Source organism: Mus caroli, unplaced genomic scaffold (assembly GCF_978045245.1).
Source record: "Mus caroli unplaced genomic scaffold, Mus_caroli_1 scaffold_6, whole genome shotgun sequence".
NCBI lineage: Eukaryota > Metazoa > Chordata > Mammalia > Rodentia > Muridae > Mus > Mus caroli.
Window position 1 is genome coordinate 33,937,185 of NW_028227261.1, and position 24,424 is coordinate 33,961,608.

The 24,424-nt window shown below is 46.1% G+C and overlaps 1 protein-coding gene across 2 annotated transcripts in view; it reads right to left on the reverse strand.

Annotated features, from left to right (window-relative positions):
• The window catches only part of Rhbdl2 (rhomboid like 2), a 41,527-nt gene extending 23,557 nt beyond the window's left edge, over positions 1 to 17,970 (reverse strand). The window contains exon 1 of one of the 2 annotated variants that reach the window (XM_085838396.1): positions 17,862 to 17,970. The gene's annotated coding sequence lies outside the window, so the exon portion shown is untranslated. Of the gene's footprint in view, positions 1 to 7,267; positions 7,451 to 17,861 lie in introns of those variants that run through there. The other variant, XM_021161588.3, reaches the window with a different exon arrangement.
• Between the last annotated feature and the right edge of the window lie 6,454 nt (positions 17,971 to 24,424).

Sequence of the window (24,424 nt, forward strand, 5' to 3'; positions counted from 1 at the left end):
TGAAAAGATACCAGCCCATGTGGAAGACCCAAGACTGTGATGCATGTCTGCCATCTTCCCTGGCATTGCAGCGAAGACATCTGATACAGGATCCTAGCTACAGACCAAAGCCATTTGTGTTCACCTCTCTTCGTGGCTATCCTGCTTAGACCTCCCTACCTGTCTGCCTCTCCCTGATTCATCTGATCTCCATCACCTGAACCTGTGACACTCACCGGTGTCCTTTCCGAATCTCTGCCATCTTACTGTTCCTTTTGATCTCTCCCACGCCTGAATTTCTCAGTGCGGTCAAGTACCTTGGAAATCTTAGCAACCACATCGGCAACTGTGGAAAAAGACTGAGAACGCCATACCCAGGAGGCTATACGGAGATGAAGCAGCATGTGAGGTGCAAGCTGAGGCAGCCTTTGCAAGGCAATCAGGTGGCCTCTTGAGACATAAAATCAGCTATTGAGATAAAGGTTTGGTGGATAAAGGAGTTTGCCCACACAAGCCTGGCTATCTGAGTTCAACCCCTAGAGCACACAGAGGAGAAAGGAGAGAACTGACTTATAGAGTTGTCCTCTGACCTCCCTATGCACATCATGGCACACACACAATGGTAACATAAGATTTAAAATATTAAAGTGTAAGTCAAGCCAAGTGTGTGTGGTGGCATACACTTTGAATCCCAGAACTTGAGAGTCAGGGAGGTGGATCTCTGTGACTGTAAGGCTAACCTGGTCTACAGAGTGTTTATCTGGGTTGGTGTTGGTTTTTAAACCTTTAAAGAAGATACTTCTAGAATTCTACCCAGCAAAGATTATCTGAGTTATTCCACTCTGTTCCAAGGATGTAAATGCAGAAGTATTTACAATACTCAAAAGGCATAAGCAACCCAAATGTCCTCCCATGGGGATGCTGCTTTCTTTTTTTTTCTTCTTTAGGAATTAGTATGAGTGTCTGCCTGCATATATCTATGTGCACCATAAACGTGACTGGTGCCCATAGAGGCCAGACAAAGACATCGGGTCCTCTGGGATTGGGTTACAGATGGTTGTGAGCCATTGTGTGGGTGCTGGAAAGAAAAGCTGGGTCCTCTGCAAGAGCAGCAGCCAGTGCTCTAACCACTGAGCAATTTCTCCAGTCCTGGATAGTGCATTTTATGACAGCTCTAACTTTGAGGGGGTAGTGATGGTTTTGGTTTTTGACAGAATCCTGCTATGTAGCCCTGGCTGTCCTGGAACTCACTATGTAGACCAGGCTGGCCTTGAACTAATTTGATCTGCCTTCTCTGCCTCCCAAGGGCTGGGATTAAAGGCTTGTGATACCATGTCAGGCTTTTAGGTTTTGTTTGTTTTACAGCATACATCCTATCAATTTTTCCCTATATAGGGCCTCAGAAAGCAAATCCAATCTAAAGTGGTTCAATTTGCCCTTGCTTGAGTGCAGGTTGTATATAGATTCCATGGGGTCTGGACAACTTGTAGAAGCACAATTATTAATTAGTTAACTTTGGTTTTATGAGACAAAGTATCGTATAGCCCAGGGTCTCCTGTTGCCATTAATTTGATATATATCCAAGGCTAGTCTTAAACTCCTGACCCTCTTCTTGCCTCTGCCTCCCAAATGCAGGGATCGCGGGCACAGGCCACCGCAGCTAGCTGGAAGGCCCTTTTAGATGAGCAACATATTTCCAGAGGCCAATCAAAACCCAGCAAGGCCCTCAAGGCAAAGCAGGTGGCAATGACCTCAGCATTCTGTCGTTTCTCTGAGATACAAAAGCACCCACAGCTATCCAGTTGCCTGTCCACTCCATGACCGCGTCACTCAAGTGGATATTTACTGCTCTGACTGTAGCATTAGTCACTAAGCAAAGATCACGAGGGTTCCTGGCATTTCCTTTCATGCCGGCATGATACACCTCCTAATGTGCTGCCAGGTTCTGCTGCCTAGACTTTGTTGAAATGCCCACCCACTACACACACACACACACACACAGATCAAAACCGGATGGGATGGCACTGCTGAGAAATGTTCTCACCCTGCCTGCCCATGGGAACAGCTGGGTGGGCAGTTAGGATGCCTCCAGCCTTTTGGTTTACAATGGAGCTGTTCTCCAGGAAATCTTCTGCCTCGGCCTTCTAAATATGGGATTATAGGCACACACCAAGGTTCCCAGCTAGCAACATTCTCTAATAAAAATATAAACACTGCTGGTAACAAATGCCTCTAATCCCAGTTCTCTGGAGGCTGACAAGGAAGATTGAAAGCTAGGACCAACCTGATCTACGTAGCAAGACTGTCTCAAAAATAAAGAGCCAGCAAGATGGTTCCTTGGGTGAACTCACTTTCAGGGCAAGCCTAATTAAGGAGGGGTGGGGGCGGGGGGTTGATTCCTGGAACCCCACCCTTAAAAGGGGGGGGGGGTGGGGAGAGAAGAAGGAAGCCTGAGTCAGATGTGGTGGCCCAGGCACTTAGGAGGCTGAGGCTGAAGGGATACAACTTCAATGTCTGGGATATGTTCTGTTAAGACTGTCTCAAAAGTAAAACAATGTTTTAAAAAAGAATTAAAATATGGTCAGCACTTTCTTCCTTTAGGACCTCACCCTGAAAAGGTAGGACTCTCCTTGTTTACCCAAAGCAGCTGCCTTAAAGATAAATAACTAAATAAGGCCGGAGAGAGGCTCGGTGTTTAAGAGCACTGGCTGCTCTTTCAAAGGACTCAGGTTTGATTCTGAGCACCACAGAGAGGCTCACAGCATCTGGAGCTCCAGTCTGGCACTTTCTCGTGTCCTCTGAGGCCAGCACCAAACACATGATATGTATGTGCAGGCAGAACACCCAGATCCATAGAACAAAATAATAAAATAAATAAGAACAATAACCAAAAAAAAAAAAATCAGTAGGCTTCCTCAGACTAATTACCCTTGCTGCCAAGCCTGAAGAACTCAGTTTAATCCTTGGAACCCAGAGGGTGGAAGGAGAGAACCAACTCTAAATTTTGTCTTCTGACCTCCACAAATGCACTTGCCTATGTGTCAGGCAGGAGTTCAAGGTCACCTTGTCTCAAACAAACAAATAGAAAAAGGAAATAAAACTTTACTAGAAGATAAACCCAGGCATATCCAAGCAACCACGTGTTTCTTTTATCCCTTGGGACTTCAGGTGCGGCTATCAGCACGGTCGAGTGTTACTAGTACTGCTGAGTGTTAATGCTCTTGAGGGTTAGAAAGGTGAGCAGTATTGCTGCTGAACATTGTTACACCTGAGTATTAATTCTTCTCAGACAACTTATTTCAGAAACAACTTTACCTCTGCTTTTACTCGTATAGGGACTGAAATGGAGTCGCTTAAAATGTTCTGGCCATAATTTAACCTGTAACTTCAGGAGATACTATGTAACTCACGGTGAGCTGAGGCAGCTGAAAGGTGGCTAGGGAAGAAAATCCCTTGCTGACACCCAGGGTCTCTTATGAAACTCCTCCTTCCCTTTTCCTTTCTTTCCCTCCAGGGCTTTACATAGACCAGTACTCTCTCACTGAGCTATGTCTCTAGACATCTTTTTCGCTTGCTGATTTTTAATTTTGTTGTTTTGGTTTTTGAGGTGGCTTCTCTGCTCTGGCTGTTCTGGAAATCCCTATGTAGACCAGGCTGGTCTCAAACTCTCAGAGATTTGCCTGCCTCTGCCTCCCTAAATGCTGGGATTAAAGGCACGCACCACCACACCTGATCCTACTAATTTGCATTTTTGAAAATTGCACTTACATTTTTTTATTTAGTGCGTGTCCATGTGTGTGCCTGTCTCTGTGTGTACTTGCTTGTGTGTGACATGCTATAGTGTGCATGCAGAGGTAGGGAGACAACCGTGAGTGTTGATTCTCTGTTTCCACCTTGTTTTTTGAGGCAGTGTTTCCTGTTTACCGCTGTGCAGCCAACTCCAGCTTCCAAGAGACTGCTGGGATTACAGACACCTACCAGCTCATCCGGCTTTTCTTGGGTTCCAAGGACCTGAACTCAGCTGGTGAGGCTGTTATGGCGATCCCTTCTACCTGCTGAACCATCTCCCACTGAACCTGGTTTGGCTCGCCTGGCTGGCCATGATCGGCAGAGATTAACTTACCCCTTCCTGATGCTGGGAGTACAAAGTGTCTCCACTGCACCCGGCTTTTTAGTGTGTACAGCAAGCCCTTTACTGACTATGCCATCTCCCTCTTGAAGAGTAATTCCTAAACTTGATGACACAACTTCCGAAGCTCTTCCTATACCTAAGAGACACACAGAGTGGACCTATGAATATCAGACATCTAAAACATCACTAAATTTGACATTCCACCCCACTCCATCCAAAACTTTTATTTGAGACTGAAGAAAGCCTGGCGTGGTGGCCCATGCCTTTAATCCCAGCACTCGGGAGGCAGAGGCAGGCTGACTTCTGAGTTCGAGGCCAGCCTGGTCCACAAAGTGAGTTTCAGGACAGCCAGGGCTACACAGAGAAACTCTGTCTTGAAAAAACAAAACAAAACCAAAAAAAAAAAAAAAAAGAAACTGAAGAAAACCCACTACCAACAACAACAACAGCATCAACAAACAAACACCAAAAACAAACCTCACTTTCTCGGGCCTCCTTAACTTTCTTCTTTTCTATCACTAGCCTTGCCAAAGCTGGTCCTGAACCCCCTATGTAAGCAGAGATGGCCTTGAATATGATATGCTGGGACTCAAACTCTGGGACTCTGCATGTTACTTAAGCATGCCACCAACTAAGATGTGTCCCCAGCTACTGTGAGTCTTTTCTGCTCCTCAAACAAGAAGCAAAGGCTATAACCACTGAAATCACAGAAAATACATAATACAAAAAAGTTTATCCGGCAAAACCAGTCTTTCAACTCACATTCATTCACACAGGTGCAGGCTAACAGGCAATAGTCAATAAAATACCAAACTGTAAGTGTTCAGTCTCTCAAAATCAAGGACTTCCAGCCAGTAAATTCCTTTGATAACACTGGCCAATTGTCCACTTTCTTGGGGAATTCCAAATCTCTTTTTGATATATATATATATATATATATAATTTATTTTTATTTTATGTGCATTGGTGTTTTTTCCTGCATGCATGTCTTTGTAACAGCAGGTCCCCTGGAACTGGAGGTACAGACAAGTGTGAGCTGCCATGTGGGTGCTGGGGATTGAACCTGGGTCATCTGGAAGAGCAGCCAGTGCTCTTTACCACTGAGCCATCTCTCCAGCCCCACAAATCTCTTCTTAATGGGCAGCAGGGACCACCTTCTATTATAGAAGCCAGGCATGCCTGATTTCTCCATTTCCCCTGCCCTAGCTACCTAGGGCAGAGGTATGACCTAAATTTGGGCAGTCAACTGTATTTGCTTAAATTTAAAATAACAAAAACAAAACAAACAAACAAACAAACAAAAACCCAATGCCTTACCATTTACCTCTGACTGGCCTGGCAGTTGCTCTAGAGACCAGGCTAGCTTTGATCTCACAGAGATCTGACTACCTCTGCTCTGCAAGCATTGAGATTAAAGTCATGCACCACCATGCTTAGGATGGGGGAGTCTTGAGGAATTATAGTCTGGCCCCACTTCCTGTCCATTCTCCATTTCTGACTGAGGAACTGACCAAATGCCTCATGGTCCTGAGGCCATGCCTTCCCAGACATGAAAGGTGGTATTCTTGTTTTGGGGTTGGTTTTTGTTTTGTTTTGTTTTGTTTTTTGTTTTTTGTTTTTTGTTTTTTGTTTTTTGTTTTTTGTTTTTTGAGACGGGGTTTCTCTGTATATCCGTGGTTGTCCTGGAACTTACTCTGTAGACCAGGCTGGCATCAAACTCAGAAATCTGCCTGCCTCTGCCTCCCAAGTGCTGGGATTAAAGGCCTTGTCTTAGGTCACCATATTGATATCCTCTGCACACTCACCGACCATCACTGCTCTGCCATGACAGAGTTGTCCGCTGAGATCTATAGAGCGAGCCACCATGCTGTGATGGTTGCTGGAGGGCCTAGGGCATCAATATGCCCAACATCAGTGTTTAGTTCCAATGAGCCTTGGTTTCATTAGCTTTGAGCACTCTTTTGTGTGTGTGTGTGTGTGTGTGTGTGTGTGTGTGTCTGTGTGTGTGAGAGAGAGAGAGAGAGAGATGTGTATGCATAGCAAGATGTATGTAGAGGCAAGAGTCAACATATGGTATCTTTTCTGGCTATTATTATTGTTCTTATTGTTGCTATTAATATTATTATTATCATTATTTGGAGTCTCAGCAGGACTGGTTGGCCAGTAAGCTCCAGGGATCCCTGTCTCTGACCTCCTGGCACTGGGATTCCAGGTGTGCACTAAACTTTTTACATAGGTTCTGGGGGATCTGAACTCACGTCTTCATGGTTGTTCAACAACCACTTTGAGGATTGAGCTATTTCCCTGGCTGCTTTTCTGTGTTGTTTTGTGTTTTTGAGACGAGAACCTCATTCTGTTGCTGAGGCTGACCTCGCACTCACAGTAGCATTTCTAACTCAGCCTCCAAATGCTGGGATTATAGATGTGAGCTACCTTGCCCAGCTTGTGAGCATCCTTGTAAAGTGAGGCACTTTACCCCATCTCATGGATAAGGAAACTTGGGCTCCCACAACAACTTTATCAAGGTCCTACACCCAGCAAGGCTGGGAGAGAGCCTGGAACCTCTGACTCCAAACTTCCTGGATATTTCCCTTTCTCCATATTTTCTTTCTTTTTTCTTTCTTTCATTCTCTCTTCCTTTCTTTTAAATGTATTTTATATGTGCAGGTGTTTTGCCTGGATCTATCTCTGAATACTATGTGCATGCCTGATACCTGTGGGAGACAGAAGAGGGCATCAGATCCCCTGGAAGTGGAGCTACAGATGGCTGTGAGCCACCATGTGGGTGCTGGGAATTGAACCCAGGTCCTTCAGAAGAGCAGCCAGTGCTCTTAGCCACTAAGCCACCTCTCCAGCTCCTTCTTCTGTGTTTTCTAAGAACCACACATTATCGAAGTGCACATCTTCATTTTGATTATGTACACACACACACACACACACACACACACACCTCACCTTATTTCCTCCCTCACAGACCCAGCCCAAACTCAGAGAATTCTAAATGGAAGCTGATCTTCAGGTCACCATGCAGGGCAGGCTAGAGCTGGAAATTCCTAACACTGCCATTGCTACCAGGGGGAAAGCAAATGGGCACAAGTGCCCACACAAGAACAGGGTTCACCTCTCTCAAAACTGGAAAGACTAAGTCAGGCTCACCTTCTCTTCTTCATCTAGTTCAGGAGGGTTGCTGGGATAGCACCCTTTGGACAGCTCTTCATTAATGGAAGACACCTTGGCCATCTGCTTATGTTGTTTGCTAACTGCAGTGAAACAAGGAGGCTTCAAACAGCTGAATTGTTTTTCTTTCTCCATGCAGCTGGTCCCACCCATTCATCAGTACCAGGCAAGTCCCTCCCCGGGGCTGAGTCCAGCCTTGATGTGGCCAGAGAGCCAAGCAGTCTGTACTGAGCGCACCCACTTGCCGCCCAGCTGGGCCTAGTGGGAGGTTTTTGGTGGCGTTGCTAAGCAACCTGGGTAATTGGTGAGGCCAGGGATTGGGCTTCTGAGCCACAGAGATTAACAGCCTCCTTCATCACACTGTAAACCATCATTATGTCTTGGTCCAGCGCCTGCAGGGATCTCTCTGTGGCCATGGCCTGAAAGGATGCTTTTTTAGCGACTAAAATTAAGAACTGGTTTTTCAGTATTATAGGTTTGTGGCTGTGGCTGTGGCCATTTTCTTTTTGCTCCATGTATGAGCACACAACTTGAAATAAATAGACAAAGGATTAAAAAAAAAAACAAAAATGCCTTCAGAAACCCCATCTCTAAAAGTTTCCGTTCTGGAGGGGAAACCCACTGGCCCACCGTAGAGAGGGCAGCTAAGGTAAGGAGCTCTGCCTCCCCAGGCCTCTCCACTGTGCATTCAAAGCTCCTTCCTTGAACTCCACCACCCTGGCTGTGGTTCAGGCTTAGGAACCATAGCTTGAGTGGTGTGCTCAATAGTATGTTCATATTACCATAGCTTGGGTGGTGTGCTCAATAGTATGTTCATATTACCATAGCTTGGGTGGTGTGCTCAATAGTATGTTCATATTACCATAGCTTGGGTGGTGTGCTCAATCGTATGTTTGTATTACTTCCACTGAAAGGCTATCATAATTCCTCCCTTATCCAGTCTTCAGAGTCTCTCCTACTCATGTTAGTTTGGGAGATGCTCCCATTCACCCTGTGCTGAAGATGTTGTTTCCACTTACAGATAAAGCAAAGGAGGCACCAAAGCTTGCATTCCGGGTGACTGCAAAGCCAACTCCCTGGGGCTCTAGGCTACATCACATTGCTCCCCCAAGAGCTACTTAACACATCATGTAGGTGCACACACCCCAGGAAATTAGTGATGGTGACACTAGCACGCACTGCTGAGCTGCACGTGGGTGAGACACACTGTGATCCCAGCACCTGTGAGGCACAGGTGGGCGAGTCAACGGATGTTCAAAGCCAGCCAGACCTACGTAGTGCATTTCAAGTCAGCCAGGACTGCACAGGGACCATGTCTCAGAAAAAGGGTGAAGGGAGGGAGGGGCTGTGGAGATGGCTCGGCAGTTAAGAGGACTGGCTGCTCTTACAGAAGATAGGGTTTGGTTCTGAGCACCCACATGGTCTGATGAGGGCATATGATCTTCTAGAGCTAAAGTGATGGATGTCTATAAACCACCATGTGGGTGCTGAGAAACAAACCTAGGTCCTCTAAGAGAACAACAAGTGCCTTTAACCACTGAGCTCCTAAATGAATCTTTTTTAAAAGTACCCACTGTTAGCCAGGCTGTGGTGGCGCACACCTTTAATCCCAGAACTTGGGAGGCAGAAACAGGCGGATTTCTGAGTTTGAGGCCAGCCTGGTCTACAAAGTGAGTTTCAGGACAGCCAGGGCTACACAGAGAAACCCTGCCCCCTCCCCCAAAAAAAAGTACTCACTGTTATAGACAGGACTTTATATTATCTTCAACATATCACCATTTTTATTGATCGTGACTGAGCTTTCAAAGCTGTCTCATGTACACCGAGAAAGACAGTCCAGAATTTTTTCCAAAATTAGATAACATTATTTAAGTGACTTGACCTAGCTCACATTCCAGAGCCCAGGACTAAAGGAACCCTGATACCATGTCAGTACTGTAAGAATGTAAAATCGTTGCTTTTGTTAGAAATCTGTAGTCCGGCGTTGGCATAATACCTTTGACCCCAGCACTTGAGAGGCACCTCTGAATCCAAGGCCAACCTGGTCTACAGAGCAAGCTCCAAGACAGCCAGGGCTACACAGAGAAACCATGTCTTGAAAAGAGAAAGAAAGAAAGAAAATCTATAAGTGTTCTTCCAAACTATTTTCACCTGTGTGTATGTATGTATATTGAAGTATGTGCTGGTACATACAGGGAGCACACATGTGTTTGTGTGTGGAGACCAGAGGTCCATCCCAGGAGCTGTCCACCTTTGTTGGTTTTTTGGGTTAGGGTCTCTCACTGGGATGCTTGATGGTAGATTAGACTGGCTGGCTAACTAGCCCCAGGGATTTCCTGTCTGCCTCCTCAGGGCTACGATTTCTCTCCACCACCACCACCACTCTCACCCCCTGTTCTTAAAAACAGGATCTCATGTAGATCATGCTCCTCCCCTCTGTGGAGCCAAAGATGATCTTGAACTCTGTTCCTCCTGTTTCCACTTCCCAAATGCTGGGATTGCAGGCATGCACCACCACATCCTACTGACATGCCTTTCGTGGATTTATTTATTTATTTTTATTTTGTTTTTTTGAGGCTAAGTCTTTCTATATAGCACTGGCTGACCTGGAAATCACATTGTAGACTAGGCTGCCTACAAACCCTTAGGGACAACCACACCCAGTTTCTTTTGTTAAGATTTATTTTTATTTTCAATTTGTTTATTTCTATTTTATGTGCATTGGTGTTTTGCCTACATGTATATGTGTGTGAGTGTCGAATCTTAGCGTTACACAGTTCTTATGTGGGTGCTAAGAGTCTAACCTGGGTCCTCTAGAAGAGCACTCAGTGCTCTTAACCTCTGAGCCATCTCTCCATCCCCTAAGGATTTATTTTTATTTTCAACAGTGTGGTTAGGAGTAGATATGTGCACATGAGTGCAGTGTCTTAGAAAGGCCATATGCACTAAATTTCCTGCAGCTAGAACTGCAGCTTCCCAATGTAGGTTCTGGGAACTGAACATGGGTGCTCTTAACGGATGAGCCCCTGGGCCCCAGACCTTAGCAAAACTGATTCTAGGATAAAAGTGCCATTCAGGCCATAAAACTCAGCATGTAGACAGCACCACCTACCAAATGAAAACAAATGCCTAATCCATCAAAGTCTGTAAATTACAGAAAAGTCCCTAAATGTACTAGTCTTGCTTTCTGGTTTCTGTAGTTCTGCTTCTAGCTAACAGTTATTGTCGGCCAAAATATGTCAATCCAGAAGACAATTTTATGCCTAAAAGCTCTCCCTGAGAAAGGCTCAGTGCTACATTGGAATCCTGAACACTGAGTGTAATTGTTGACTGGCTAATAAAGACTTTTATTGGCTTAAATCCGTGTCCAAGCAGTCTTCTCTGGTGAATCCCCCACAGCAAAACCAAGGAGGGGTAGAGAAATAGAGACAGAGAGAGAAGAGGTGGCGGTGGAAGCAGCTGCTGCCTTAGAGGTTTGTTTTCAGGCTTGGGAAAGTAGCTCAAAAGGTGAAGTGTTCACTGAGCCGGATCTCAAGTGGGCATGGCAGTGCATATCTCTAATCCCAGCTTTCAGGAGAGCCGGAGACAGAGACACAGAGAATCAAAGAGACAGAGAGGAAGACAGAAAGGAGGGAGAGAGGAGAAGGAAAGGGGAGAAACAGAGAGGGGACAGTGTAGAGAGGGAGGGGGTGGGAAGAGGAAAAGGGAGAGGAGAGAGAGGCAGAGGTGGGAAGGTGAGAAGGGAGGAAGAGGGAGAGAGATTGAGAGCCAGCATATGTTTTTAACCACTCCTCCTGGGTATCCTTACATACACCACCATTCTCTGGTGATCACCAAAGCTCATGTGGTGAGTGTGTGTTTTGGCAAACAATCCCTAGACGCCTGGTGTGTGTTAGACTCTAGAAAGACATAGAAGAAGGAAGAAAAGAAAGCAAAGCAACCAAACAACAACGAGAGTCTGCTCCTCTCCTATTCAGAGGGAAATAGAAAGTCCTAAGAATTGCTGCACAGCAGTAGCCAGTGATTCAGATGAAAAGTGGGTCAGCCTGGGCACAGTGGGGCAAGCCATTCGGTTTCCAGAGCCTATTGTGGGACACTGAAGATGAGCACACTAGTTGTCATTCCTCCCACTAGGAGATGGAACTAGTTTTTTCTCTTCTTGAGTCACAGGGCCAACCCTGTGCCTGTGGCAGAAGGAGTACTGGGGACTATGAAGACCAGGCTTTAAGAGATGTGTTGACTACCCTTAGGCCACCATGCTCTGCAGAAGGCCATACTCCAGCATGGAGGCTGGGACCATGTAGAGCAACAAGGCACCAGACCAATAATGACACCTCCTTGGTCTTCCCAGCCAAGAGCACAACAACGAGATGACATGAGTTGGCAGAGAACAGAAAAAGTGTGCAACCTCCCTAAATTCCTGACCCACTGACTCATGACACTTAATTTTGGAGTTACCTGTAATACAGTATTAGCTATCAACATACAGAGCCAGATTGTAGGGGCGGTTCTGATGCTAAGGTCCTGTTCCCCAATTGATTCCTGATCTATCAGTAAAGAAGCCGTGGGTAAATTGCTGGGTGGAAGGAATAGGTGGGGCTTCCGGGTCCCTGCCGGGAAGCAAATGAGCAAATGTAGGAAAGAGAGGAAGGGAGAATTTACCATGCTTTAGAGAGAATAAAGCCAAGCAGCCATGTGAAATCTCAGGTGGAGCAACCACAGGCCACTTTTACAGGCAGGGAGGTTGGGGATGTGGAGCTGGGACTAAAGGTAACTGAGCAACTAAAGTTGAACAGATTCAGGGTGTTGAGCTAAGAGTACTGGGGAGGGCACTCTAGCCATGTTAGCCGAGGTAGTTTAATAATGCCCAACAATTGAGCCAATAAGGCAAGTTGAAATTGAGCAGTGTGTGTGTGTATGTCTGTGGTTTTTATCCATGGATTCAAGAGAATCTGGGAGGGGGCTGGTAGCACGGCCCATTCCCGGAGCTTAGGCGTGGTAACAAAAGCTACTTGAGACACCAGATGACAAGAGGACATCTCACTGAGTCTTCCCACTGGCATTGGTCATCTCTGTATCCCTCTATATAGTAGATTGCAGATGACTCAACTGAAGCAGCCTCCAAAATTAGCCTCCACCTCCATCCCTATTTCCACCTGCTCTTTAAAACAATACATTGTAGTATATCAACTTGCTCAAAAGCCATGGCAAGGCTAGGGTGTATCCCAGCCGGTAGAGCACTTGCCTAAGGTACAAGACCTTGGATTCCATTGCTAACACTCCAAAGGAGGAGGGGGAAAAAAAGCCTTTACTGTTTGCATTGTCTTCAGGATAAACACAGCAGCTACATGACTTAGCTCCTGACTTTTTCTAGAATCCAGCTTCCCTCAATCTCTCCCAACAATATGCTGCGGCGATGGGGACTTCTTCCTATCTGTGATACTCGTCAGACATCCTCCTGCCTCAGAGTCCTTGCACTTGCTGTTTCTTCTAACCAGCTCTCCAACCCCAACACAGCAACCCTGACTCCCACCCCTCACCCCCCCCCCAGGGCTGGCACCTCCTTAGGAAGTCTCCCTGCCCACACCTTCCTCCACTCCAATACTCTAGTACATTTTCTTACTTCCTGGCTCCAAACACTTACCATACCTAAAAATATCTGGCATATTTATTGTCTGTCTGTTCTAGTTGCAGGAAAGTCGGGATTGTTCATTTCCTATTCCATCTGCACCGTAGCATCTACCACAGTAAAAGGCACTCAGTGAACCCTGAATGGGCCAATCAAGTAAATGAAGAGAGGAAAAGGAGTGAGAAAACCCTGGCTCCTGCTCCAGTGTAGTCCCTGCTTGGCTATAGAAAAGTCACTTCTCTTAATTCAGACCAGGAGCTAACCCCCACTAGCCCCCACCAAACAAAGCCCATGTCTGCTGTTTACCAACTGTTTTGTCACTGAATCCTATAGGAACTCTGAAATGTTATGCCCTTTCTTGTAATCTCTCTCTCTCTCTCTCTCTCTCTTTCAGTTATAGGGATGGAACCCAGGGCTTTTCAAATGGTAGACAAGCATCCTATCACTGAGCTACACCCCCCCACACACCTGCATTAAACCTCTTGGTGCTTCAGGAACTTCATCTGTAAAAGAATTACATGAAATTGAGCATTGATAGCACAGTCCTTTAATCCCAGCACTTGGTGGCTGAGGCAGGTAGATCTCTGTGAGTTTGATGCCAGCCTGGTCTACAGAGCAAGTTCCAGGACAGCCAGTGCAGTTACACAGAGAAACCCTGTTTCAACCCCTCCCCCCCACACACACACATATCCCAAAAGAGGACTGTGTGATGGTTGATACTGTCAACTTGACAGGACCTAGAGACACCAAAGACAAGCTTCTGGGCTTGCCTGTAAGAGATTCTCTTGCTTAGTAAATAGAGATAGGAAGACCCAACCTGACTTTGTACCATCATTCCTTTGGCGAGAATTCCAGACAAAATTTAAAAAGCAGCTCATATTAGACCAAGCCGGCCTAAAATTTCTTAAGAACTTGAGTTTTCAATCCTCCTGCCTCCACTCCCCAAATGTACCACCATGCCCAGTTTATGCAGTGCTGGGAATTGAACTCAGGGCTTCATGTGCATGCTTGTGTATACTAGGCAAGGAAGGAAGGGAAGGAGGGAGGGAGGGAGGGAGGAAGAGATAATTGCAGATCGAGTAAGAATAAACAAGAGTGATTTGGTGAATAGATGGAAGGGGCCACACCTTACTACAAATTTATAATACTGATTTTACTTAAGCCTATTCATTCATAGTAATTATGAGCTGCACACCATTCTAAGGATTTTTCACAGAAAAATAGCTTATTTAATACTCAGACCAAACCTGTGCTGGCTAGTCTTATGTCAACTTGGCACAAACTAGTTATCTGAAAGGAGGGAACCCAAATTCAGAAAATGCCTCCATAAGATCTGGCTGTAAGGCATTTCCTTAATTAGTGATTGATGGGGAGGGCCCTGCTCATTGTGGGTGGTGCCATCCCTGGGCTGGTAGTCCTGGGTTCTATAAGAAAGCAGGCTGAGCAATCCAGTTAGCAGCACCCCTCCATGGCCTCTGCATCAGCTCCTGCCTCCAGGTTCCTGCCCTGTTTGAGTTCCTGTCCTGACTTCCTTCAGTGATGAACAGCTTTATGGAAATATAAGCCGAATAAACCCTTTCCTTCCCAACTTGTTTTTTGGTGATGGTGTTTGATTGCAGCACTAGAAACCCTAGCTAAGACAGGATTCTTACTGCCTGTACTAGTGACTTGCTGTGATTAAAATACCTAGCAAAGCAACTTAAAGGAGAAAATGTTTCTCTTGTCATAGTCTGAGAGTTCAGACCCTCATGGCCAGAAGCCATGGCAGCAGGAGATAGAAGTACCTGATCACACTGAATCTCCAGTCGGGAACAGTGAGTGACGCTGACATTGTGGCTACTCACTGCTGAAGCTATCTGGCTACCCAGAGGGCCCCAGGGATCCTCCTGTCTCCACCCACTAGAGCTGAGTTAGGATAACAATTATGTGGTATCACATGAAGCTTTTAGAGTCCGGGAGATCAATCTCACACGTGTGCAGCCTACACTTTGCCAACTGACTTTCTCCACAGCCTCTCAGTCTTGTGTACCAGAAGCTGGTCTCAAACTTAGTATACAGCTGAGGCTGTGGCCTTGGCTTTGATCGTCTTGTATCCACCTCCTGGGTGTTGGGATTGCTGGCTCCATCACCGCTCCTGGTTTATGCAGCACTAGGGGTGGAACCCAGGGCCTTCTGCATGCTAGGCAAGCACTCTACCAACTGCTCTATATCTCCAGCCACTCTCATCTCTTGCTCGCCCTCCCCTCCCTCAACTACACCCTGTACTGTGACCACACTGAGCCAGAGCTGGCCAGGTTCCCCTTCTCCAGCTGGTCTCCTCGTGAGTTCTGCCCTCCATGGAACATCTTCCCTCCCAATTTGTTGTCCCAATTTGAGTCCCTTTACATCTCTCCTTCATTGTGGATGTGTCAGAGCCACACTGCACCAGGGAACATAACAGGCATGGCCGAAGTGAAGGGCCCTCTAATGTGGCTCACCAACCTCTGCTGTGTCTGGGATGCTTTCTTTGCAGACTGTGGGCATCCTTAAGTACAAGACTTCTGTTGTAGCCATTTTGCATCCTTATTGCACAGTCTAAGGAATGCACAATTGGATATTGCTTAGCTTCATCTACTCACAAGAGACTCACTGACGGAGCATTTTTATAGCAAGAGCATAGAAGGTACACTGTTTATGTAACAGTGCAGACACTATCTGCACTTGGTTTTGTTCACTTGAGACAGGGTCTTGCTGTGCAGCCCTAGCTGGTCTAGTATTTACTATGTACCTCAAAACAGCCTCAAACTCACAAAATCCGCCTGCAGCCACCTCCCAGTGCAGGAACTACAGGCATGAATCATCAAGTCAGACTAATAACCCCCCTTTGGGGACCTTTAGGTTTCCTAGGACAGATAGAGCACATGAATGAATGAATGAATGAATGAATGAGGAACAACTACAAGCATGTCTCCTCCCACCTGAGTGAAACAGCTCAGAACAGAAGTGATTATGACGCCTCCCTCTCTGCCCTCTATACAGAGACTTTGAAAGACATCAGGGACTGAGCAGACAGCGTGAATTCTGATCCACAAACCTGAATCCTGGATCCATTATGTATTGGTCTTAGGGAAAGCCAATGGGGATGAGAGTAATATAGCAGAGTTTCGATGCAATGAATCTTTGTGTTTGGTTGGTTTGGTATCTGAGGCAACGTCTCTCTGTGCAGCCCAGACTGGCCTTGAACTCCATCCACCTCCTGAATGCTGAGATTACAGATACGCACAAGCCCAAGACCACGCACTAAAGATGGCTGAGTGCCAGATCCAACTGGGGCCGAGGGATGAGAGGCAATCACCACTTGTTGGGGAAGGGGTGTCACTTTCTTCTGTAGTGTGCCACAGATAATTGGTCGTTTTGACACTAAATAAGCCCCACCCCCACTCAGCAAATAACTGAACTCAGGAAGCCACACACTTGATGTAAAAGGGACATTCACTGACAAGAATACCAGTGGAAGGAAGGGGGATACGGTGTGTGAAACTGGCTAAAATATATTTCATTAATGTTCAAAATTGTCAAACAAATATTTAATGGGGAAGGAAGGCTGGGAGTGATAGCATATTGGGAAGGCAGAGGCAGGAGGATCTCTGGAAGTTCAAGGCTAGTCTAGTTTACACAGTGAGTTCCAAGCCAGCCCAGATAACATAGTGAGACCCTCTTCCAAAAAGAAGTAATAAAATAGAATTTTCTTTAAGTATGGAAGGAGAATAATGTCTCTGACAGATCTCAAGTCAGAAACAGCATCACGGTCTGGTCCCAGCCCTGGTCCAGTGTTTGTACATCCAGCCAGAGGCCCGTCTTCTTCCTTCACATCTCTGGCCTCCCACTCCCTAGAGCACCTGCCTCCACTACTCAGTTCAATTTACAAGCCACCTCGACACTGTCAAGGCCAGGGTTTGTCTTCTCTATCTTTACAAGCCTACAGCAAGGAAGGTGCCAGTTAGGGAGGGGCAAAGAAGAAGAAAGCACAGATGTTCATCCAGGCTCCACCGTGAGCCAACCACCCAGCCTGCCCTGGATTCACATAGTTCCTTATTATCTTTAAAAACAAACAAACAAACAAATCCAGGACCTTACAGATGAGGATGCTGAGGTCCAGGAAGTAAAGAGGAAATGAGGGGTCAGCAATCCAGGTTTGTAACTCCTGCCATGCCCCCGCTGCCTGCCTGTCAGCTTGTAGATACGTGTGGATAAATTTCAACTTTTTTATTCACAGCAGGAAGGACATGTTCCTCCCTTCAGACAACTGATGTGTGTGCTCAACTAATGAGTAAACAAATGGCCAAGAATAAATGACCGATTGCTTGAGGTAAATCCCTTAGGTGCCCATAGCAGGAAGGAGGAAGTCACAGCAGAGCTGCCTTGTTGGAAGAGCTGAAACCTCTTCCTGCCAATCTCCAGGGCAGAGGAGGTAGAGGCTGGGGAAGCACAGGTAGTTTCTGGCTCAGATGGTGATACAGATGATTACCAGTTTAGTTATAGGTGTGGCTGACATGTCTTACACACACGCACATGCACATGCACACTCACACGCACACACATACACCACCATTCCTCCCGCCCAAAACAAAAATAAAAACAAGCCCTGGGAGTCTGAGGATGCTGGGGAGAAAGTAATGAAGCAGGGCTTGCTTGAACCTTGCAGCGAGGTGGCAGGATTAAACTCCCAGGTCGTCTCTCCTGCCACTTCCAGAGCGCTGCCAACTTTGAAAAGTTTCAGAACACGAAGCAGACATTCTAGGTTTTTCCGGAAGGTTGATTCTGGAAGCATTAATCTTCCTTCCCCTCTTTGATGGTCAGCGGGTTTAGGGAGCTACCAAGAATTTCTGCCACCAGCTTCCTGCTTCAGCACTCGGCCTCCCACCGCCTTCCTCCCCCCATCCCCCTTCCACCCCTGCACCTCACCTGGGGAGGGGAGGCTGAGGCACAGTGGTCCCACACTGCAGTCGGATCTTGCACTTCAAGCGGCCAACGGAGCTGCCTGGAGGCCCGAGCCGCAGCCTGCCAGGCTCTCCTCCCGCCCTCCCAGAACTAAAATTGTCCAGACAGGTTCCTAAGGAGGAGGGAGCCAGAGGAAATCCCCTCCCCTGGTGGCCTGGCCTAAGCTGGGCCAGCCTGCTAGGCAGTCTTCCCTGGGTTGGCCCTGGATGAATGAGTCCTGGCCTCCTCCTACTTGGGTTTGTGCCAGGGAGCCTGTGACAGACACCCTGCTCTTTCTCCTGGGCTATATCCATGGTTCCTCCTTGTCCTGCCGTCCTGTATGTGACTGAGTCAACACAACACAACACGGGTTGTGTTGGTTCTCAGGTCTGCCTCTGGGAAAGGTCTGCTCTGCTAGGTCTCGGTTACTTTGCATGGGATTGTCCTGGATCACACTCTAGTGTGACTCAGGCCTGGTACTTTACAACAACTGAGTAATTTGATAGCGCTGGGCAGAAGAAGGTTGGTCACAAGCTCCTAGGCTCTGCACACAAACTGGATGTACCTTAGCCCCTGTACAATGGGTTTGCCAGTCTCTGATTATCCATTCAAAGTATACCAGGTCCTGAGAGCAGAAAAGTAGGTTAACCTGGTGCCTACCCTCCTGTCCTGGCAAGCCAAAGAATAAAGTCTGCCACTAAAGGTTTGCCTAAGATCCTGGCAGCATGATCAGGGAGGACTTCCCTGCCTAGGAGAGTTCTAGGAAAAAAAAAAAATCTCGGAGATGGCATAGAGGATAAGCAAGGCACTCAAGTTCAGCACTTTGAGCAAGGAGTATCAGGCCAGGAAGGGCCTTACAAGGCTTGCCAAGAAATAGTCAGACTTTACACTATAGACATGGAAGGACTCAGAGAGAGCTTAAACATGAAGTCAGACTCAGAGTGTGTTTATTTTCTGTGCTGGGGATAGAACCTATGGCCTCACACAGGCCTGCAACTGAGCTATACCCTCAACTTCAAGTGACATTTATGAGTATAGGTTTGAACCTGCTTACCTGTATATGGACTCTGTGTGTGTGTGTGTGTGTGTGTGTGTGTGTGTGTGTGAGTGAGTGTGTGAGTGTGTGTGTGTGATGTGCCTGCAAATGCCAGAGGCTGGAGGAAGCTATTAAATTCTCTGGATAATGGGTGCCTAATCCAAAGAACTGACCAGGGTGTGCATAAAGGAAGTCACAGAGTAAGAGATGTTGTGAAGAGGAAGGTAGAATATGGTGGCACATGCCTATTGTCGGGAGGCATCCACCAGAGAAGACTGCTTGGACATGGGTTTAAGCCAATGGAAAGTCTTTATTAGCTGGCCAGCAACTACACTGGGTATTTGGGATCCCAGTGTAGCAATGAGCCTTTCTCAGGATGAAATGTTAAGCTCATAAAAACATATCCTGGGTTGACATACTTCAGTTAACAAGAGCAGTTAAGCTAAAAGTAGAATTACAGAAGCAAAAAAAAAAAAAAAAATTTAGAGACTGCCCACAACTATGGACTTTGATGGACTAGGTCTTTTTTTTTTTTTTTTTTTTTTTTTTGGCCAGTGGTGCTGGCTACATGCTGAGTTTTATGGCCCAACCGCCATTTCCATCATGGAGTCAGTTGTGTTAAGGTCTGGGGCCCTTTACACCTATTATCCTAACACTTAAGATATAGAGGCAAGAGGATAACAATTTTGAGGCAAGCCTTGACTAAATAATAAGAGCTTGTCTCAAAAGAAAAAAGGAGCTGGGAGATAGAGCTCAGAGGTAAAGCAGTTGCTGAGCACAAGTGAGGCCCTGTATTTAATGCACACCAATATAACAAAAAGAAAAGAAGCAAACAACAACAAAAAAAGTTAAAATTGTAGCTCTGGGGGTTGGAGAAGACGGCTCAGAGGTTAAGAGCACTGGCTGTTTTTCCAGAGGACCTGAGTTCAAGTCCCAGCAACCCACATGGTGGCTCACAATCATCTGTACAGCTACAGTGTACTCATGTAGTGGCTATTCCTGGTTGTCAACTTGACTATATTTGGAATGAACTACAATCCAGAATTGGAAAGCTCACCAGTGACCCTTACCTGGAGGCTGGGAGATAGAAGTTTCTGATCTGGATCTTGGTATGGAGATCTTGAGGCATAGTGGCTATGGATTCAAGAAGATTAAATCTCCGAGTTCAAGGTCATCTGGGATTAAAAGTGTGGTGGAACACATCTTTAATCTGGGCTACACCTTCTGCTGGAGACCATATAAGGACATTGGAAGAAGGGAGTCTTGCTCTCGCTCCTTCTCCTGCTTGCCTTGTGGGACTGAGTAACTTGTAGATCCTTGGACTTCCATTCATAGCCACTACTGAACCATCGTTGGGAATTGGACTGCAGACTGTAAGTCATCAAAAAATTCCTTTACTATATAGAGACTATCCATAAGTTCTGTGACTCTAGAGAACCCTAACTAATACAACTCATATACATAAAATAAATAAATAAATCTTTAAAAACAAACAAACAAACTCCACTTCAGAGAATTCAACGCCTTACTCTGGCCTTCATGGGTACCAGGTGTGCACAAAGTACACAGACATACATTCAGGCCAAACACCAATACACATAAAATAAATAATATTGTAGCACCGATGAACTTAATGTGTAAGGGAAGAGTCTGGCTTGCTAGGATGAATCCCAGGTGTGATGTCAATTTTGGTTGCCAACTTGACTACATATCATTAAAACCCAAAAATGGCTCCGGTTACCTATGAGAGACCTTTGCTTCACTAAGTCATTTCTGCTGGAGGCCTGTATAAAGGACATGAAAGAAGGAAGCCTCTCTCTCTGTCTGCTTGTCCTTGCCCCTTGCTAGCAAATCCATTCCCTCCACTGGCATTAGAGCCTATGTCTTCAGGATTCCAGTGTATACTGAAGACCAGTGGAGGCATCCAGCCTGTGGACTGAACAACTACTGGATTCTTGGACCTTCTGTTCATAGTTAGTAATTGTTGGGTTAGCTGAACCATTGCCTGTAAATAATTTTAATAAATCCACATATATATATATCTTATACGTTCTGTTACCTAGAGAACCCTGACTAATACAACAGATTTCCAACCTGAATAACCCTGTAGTCTGTATGTATGTATGTATGTACGTACATATGTATGTTTGTATGTGCACGTGTTATATGGTACTCATGGGAAAATCACTACTGAAGGGAATGGACTCCGTTCTGGACTGGTGGTTTCCAAAATACCTGTTACAAAGTACAAAGGTCTGGGAAGCAGTTGCTCCATGAAAAGATAACCCGTGCATCCGTGAGGGGCCTAACAGGAAGGAGAGGGTACATTCAGTCAGAAAGAAGGGAAACTAGGGAACAAGACTATTGCAGGGGCAGGAGAAATGGCTTGTGGGTAAGAGTGTTTACTGCTCTTGCAGGGGAACCAGTCTCTTCTTGGCACACCAGACAGGACACAACCACCTATAACTCCAGTTCCAAGGGTTCAATGCCCTCTGACTTTTAAGGGCATCTGAGGGCACATGGTGCACATAAACTCATGCAGTTACACATACCTGATAAGAAGATAAATCATTTTACAAGTTTATTTACAGAAATCAGGGAAAGTGAGCAGCTAAGAGCTGTTGAAGATCCAGGAAGCAGCATCCATCAGTGGGAAGCCTGGACCACCTCTGTGTCTCCAGGGTCAGTAAGTGGAACAGCAGTGTTTACACTGCAGTGGAGCTGGAGACAAGGTTGTAAGGGGAGCTGCAGAGGTAAATGGTCACTGATGGAGTAGGCAGGACCAGGGAAATTGTACCCTGACCACTTCTTCTTCTTTTTATTTATTTATTTATTTATTTTTTTTGGTTTTCCGAGACAGGGTTTCTCTGTGTAGCCCTGGCTGTCCTAGAACTCACTTTGTAGACCAGGCTGGCCTCGAACTCAGAAATTCACCTGCCTCTGCCTCCCAAGTGCTGGGATTAAAGGCGTGTGCCACCACTGCCTGGCCCCCTGACCACTTCTTACTCTCCCCTTCCTAGTCTCCATTTCTCTTGTTGGCCCCTGCTCCTCAAGACACAGCACACCCTAAGAATGGGTGGGGGTCTCAAGAGACAGCAAATAGCTGAGAAAATAGAAACTTAAGAGTTACAGAAAGGACTGGTGAGATGACTCAGCGAGTAAGTGCACTGACTGCTCTTCCAAAGGTCCTGAGTTCAAATCCCACCAACCATGGGGTGGCTCACAACCACACATAATAAGATCTGACACCCTCTTCTGTGTTATGTCAGAAGACAGTTACAGTGTACTTTTGAATAATAATAAATAAATCTTTGGACCTGAGCAAGTAAGGCCAACTGGAGCAAGTGGTGTTGACTGGAACGAGCAGAGGTCCTAAAATTCGATTCAACAAGGAACATGTAATGACTGTGGCCAGGGAAAATAGAAGAGAGGCCAGAGACCAGAGTTCGGCAGGAAATGTGTAGGCAGGCAAGACTCAGAAGGAAAGTAGGTGAGCATCTAAAACTCCAGTCCCAGGAAAATACAACATCCTTTGAGCCTCAGGAGGTAACTGGAATGAATGTGGTACACAGACACATAAAAAAAAAAAAAAAAGAAAGTAGGTGAGAACTGAGTCACAGAGTGGATTGGACTGCTCTGACTACTAGAGATAAATGGCTGTGGCTCTTATACCTAAATATGAGGGAATTTCATTCAACCCTTTCATCTATCTATCTATCTATCTATCTATCTATCTATCTATCTATCTATCTATCTATCAAGTTGCTAGCCAGGCATTAGAGGATGAGAGCTGGCTGGAAGTCTGGAAGAGAGCTTCACAGTCAAAACAGATGAACATGTAAGAAAAGTGAGCAAGGTAATGAAGATGGGAAGAACCTAGTCAGAGGGGCAACAAGGTGTAAGAGCCAGGGTGCCTTGGAGAGAGGAGCTTAGGAATCCAGGGACCATCTTAAGGAATGGGATCCATGGTCAGTACAGCATGCTGAGACTCAAGATGGCTCCACTAACCCTTCAGTTCCCAGGACTCGGAACTGGGCTCTTTTTTTTTTTTTTTAGATTTATTTATTTATTTGATGTATATGAATACACTGTAGCTGTACAGATGGTAGTGAGCCTTCACGTGGTTGTTTGGAATTGAATTTTAGGACCTCTGCTCGCTCCAGTCAACCCTGCTTGCTCAGTCCCTGCTCGCTCTGGCCCAAAGATTTACTTATTATTATAAAGAAGTACACTGTAGCTGTCTTCAGACACACCAGACGAGGGCATCAGATCTCATTACAGCCACCATGTGGTTTCTGGGATTTGAACTCAGAACCTTTGGAAGAGCAGTCAGTGCTCTTACCCGCTGAGTCAGCTCACCAGCCCAGGAATTGAGCTCTTAAATATGGCAGAAGCTATATATAGAAAAGAGACTGGAGAGAGGCAAGGAGAGGAGGGAGGGGAGGGGAGAGGAATTCTTACTCCAGAGCCTTGTTCAAGCCTCAGCATCATAGGAGTCAAGAATTCCAGCACAGTTAACATCTGTGAAGGCTACCTAGAGAGATAACAGTCCTTCTTATAGTCATTTCAAATAAGAACTAACCGTGCTTAAGGTTCAAGCATGTCTAAAGGCTCAAGCATGTACACCCTTTCTCCTCTCGCTGTATGGCTTTTTCCTCCCTGTATAGCCTTTCTCCCAGTAGTCTTTCTCCCTTTTCAGATGTCAACTTACAATTTTTGAGGAATTTCGAAAACAAGCCCATACAATTCAAGGCGTGCCTTAACCGCCTGTGCAAGCGTTGAGCTATGTGGTGTGACCTTATCAGACGCTAATCTTATCCAAGGCCCCTTAGTACCCATCCCAAGATCTCATTCACCAAAAGCAAGGGGGAAGAGAAGCCCCTTAGTGCCTCTCTGGGCAAAATGGTTTCAGGAGCACACACCCTATCAGCAGCTACGGAAGCTCTGTGGGTACCTGGAGACAAGGGATCTGAAAACTGTACCACGGACAGTGGGTGTTTCGTCAACCTAGTACACAGAGGTCCTGGCTACCTGACCCTGCAACCAGCCTTTGTTAGAATTTCATGCTGAACAGGCTACTTCCTGGTTGAGAATCAGCTGTGTAATTTCAGAGGGGCATCTACTCCACAGGCAATGCACACACAAGATAGGGAGCCGGGGCAGTGGTGGCGCACGCCTTTAATCCCAGCACTTGGAAGCCAGAGGCAGGCGGATTTCTGAGTTCTACAGAGTGAGTTCCAGGACAGCCAGGGCTACACAGAGAAACCAAACAAACAAACAAACAAACAAACAAAACAAGACAGGGAGCCCTTAGGGAGCAAATGCTGAGTTCTATTTGTCTCTCCACATTGGTCAGAACTGGACTTGTCACTGAATTGGAATTTTCTTTCTTTCTGTTTTTCCTTTCCTCTCCTTTTGTTTTTGTTTTTTGGGGTTTTTTTGGGGGGAGGAGGGTTTGGTGTTTTGTTTGTCTGTTTGTTTGTTTGTTTGTTTGTTTTTGAGACAAGGTTTC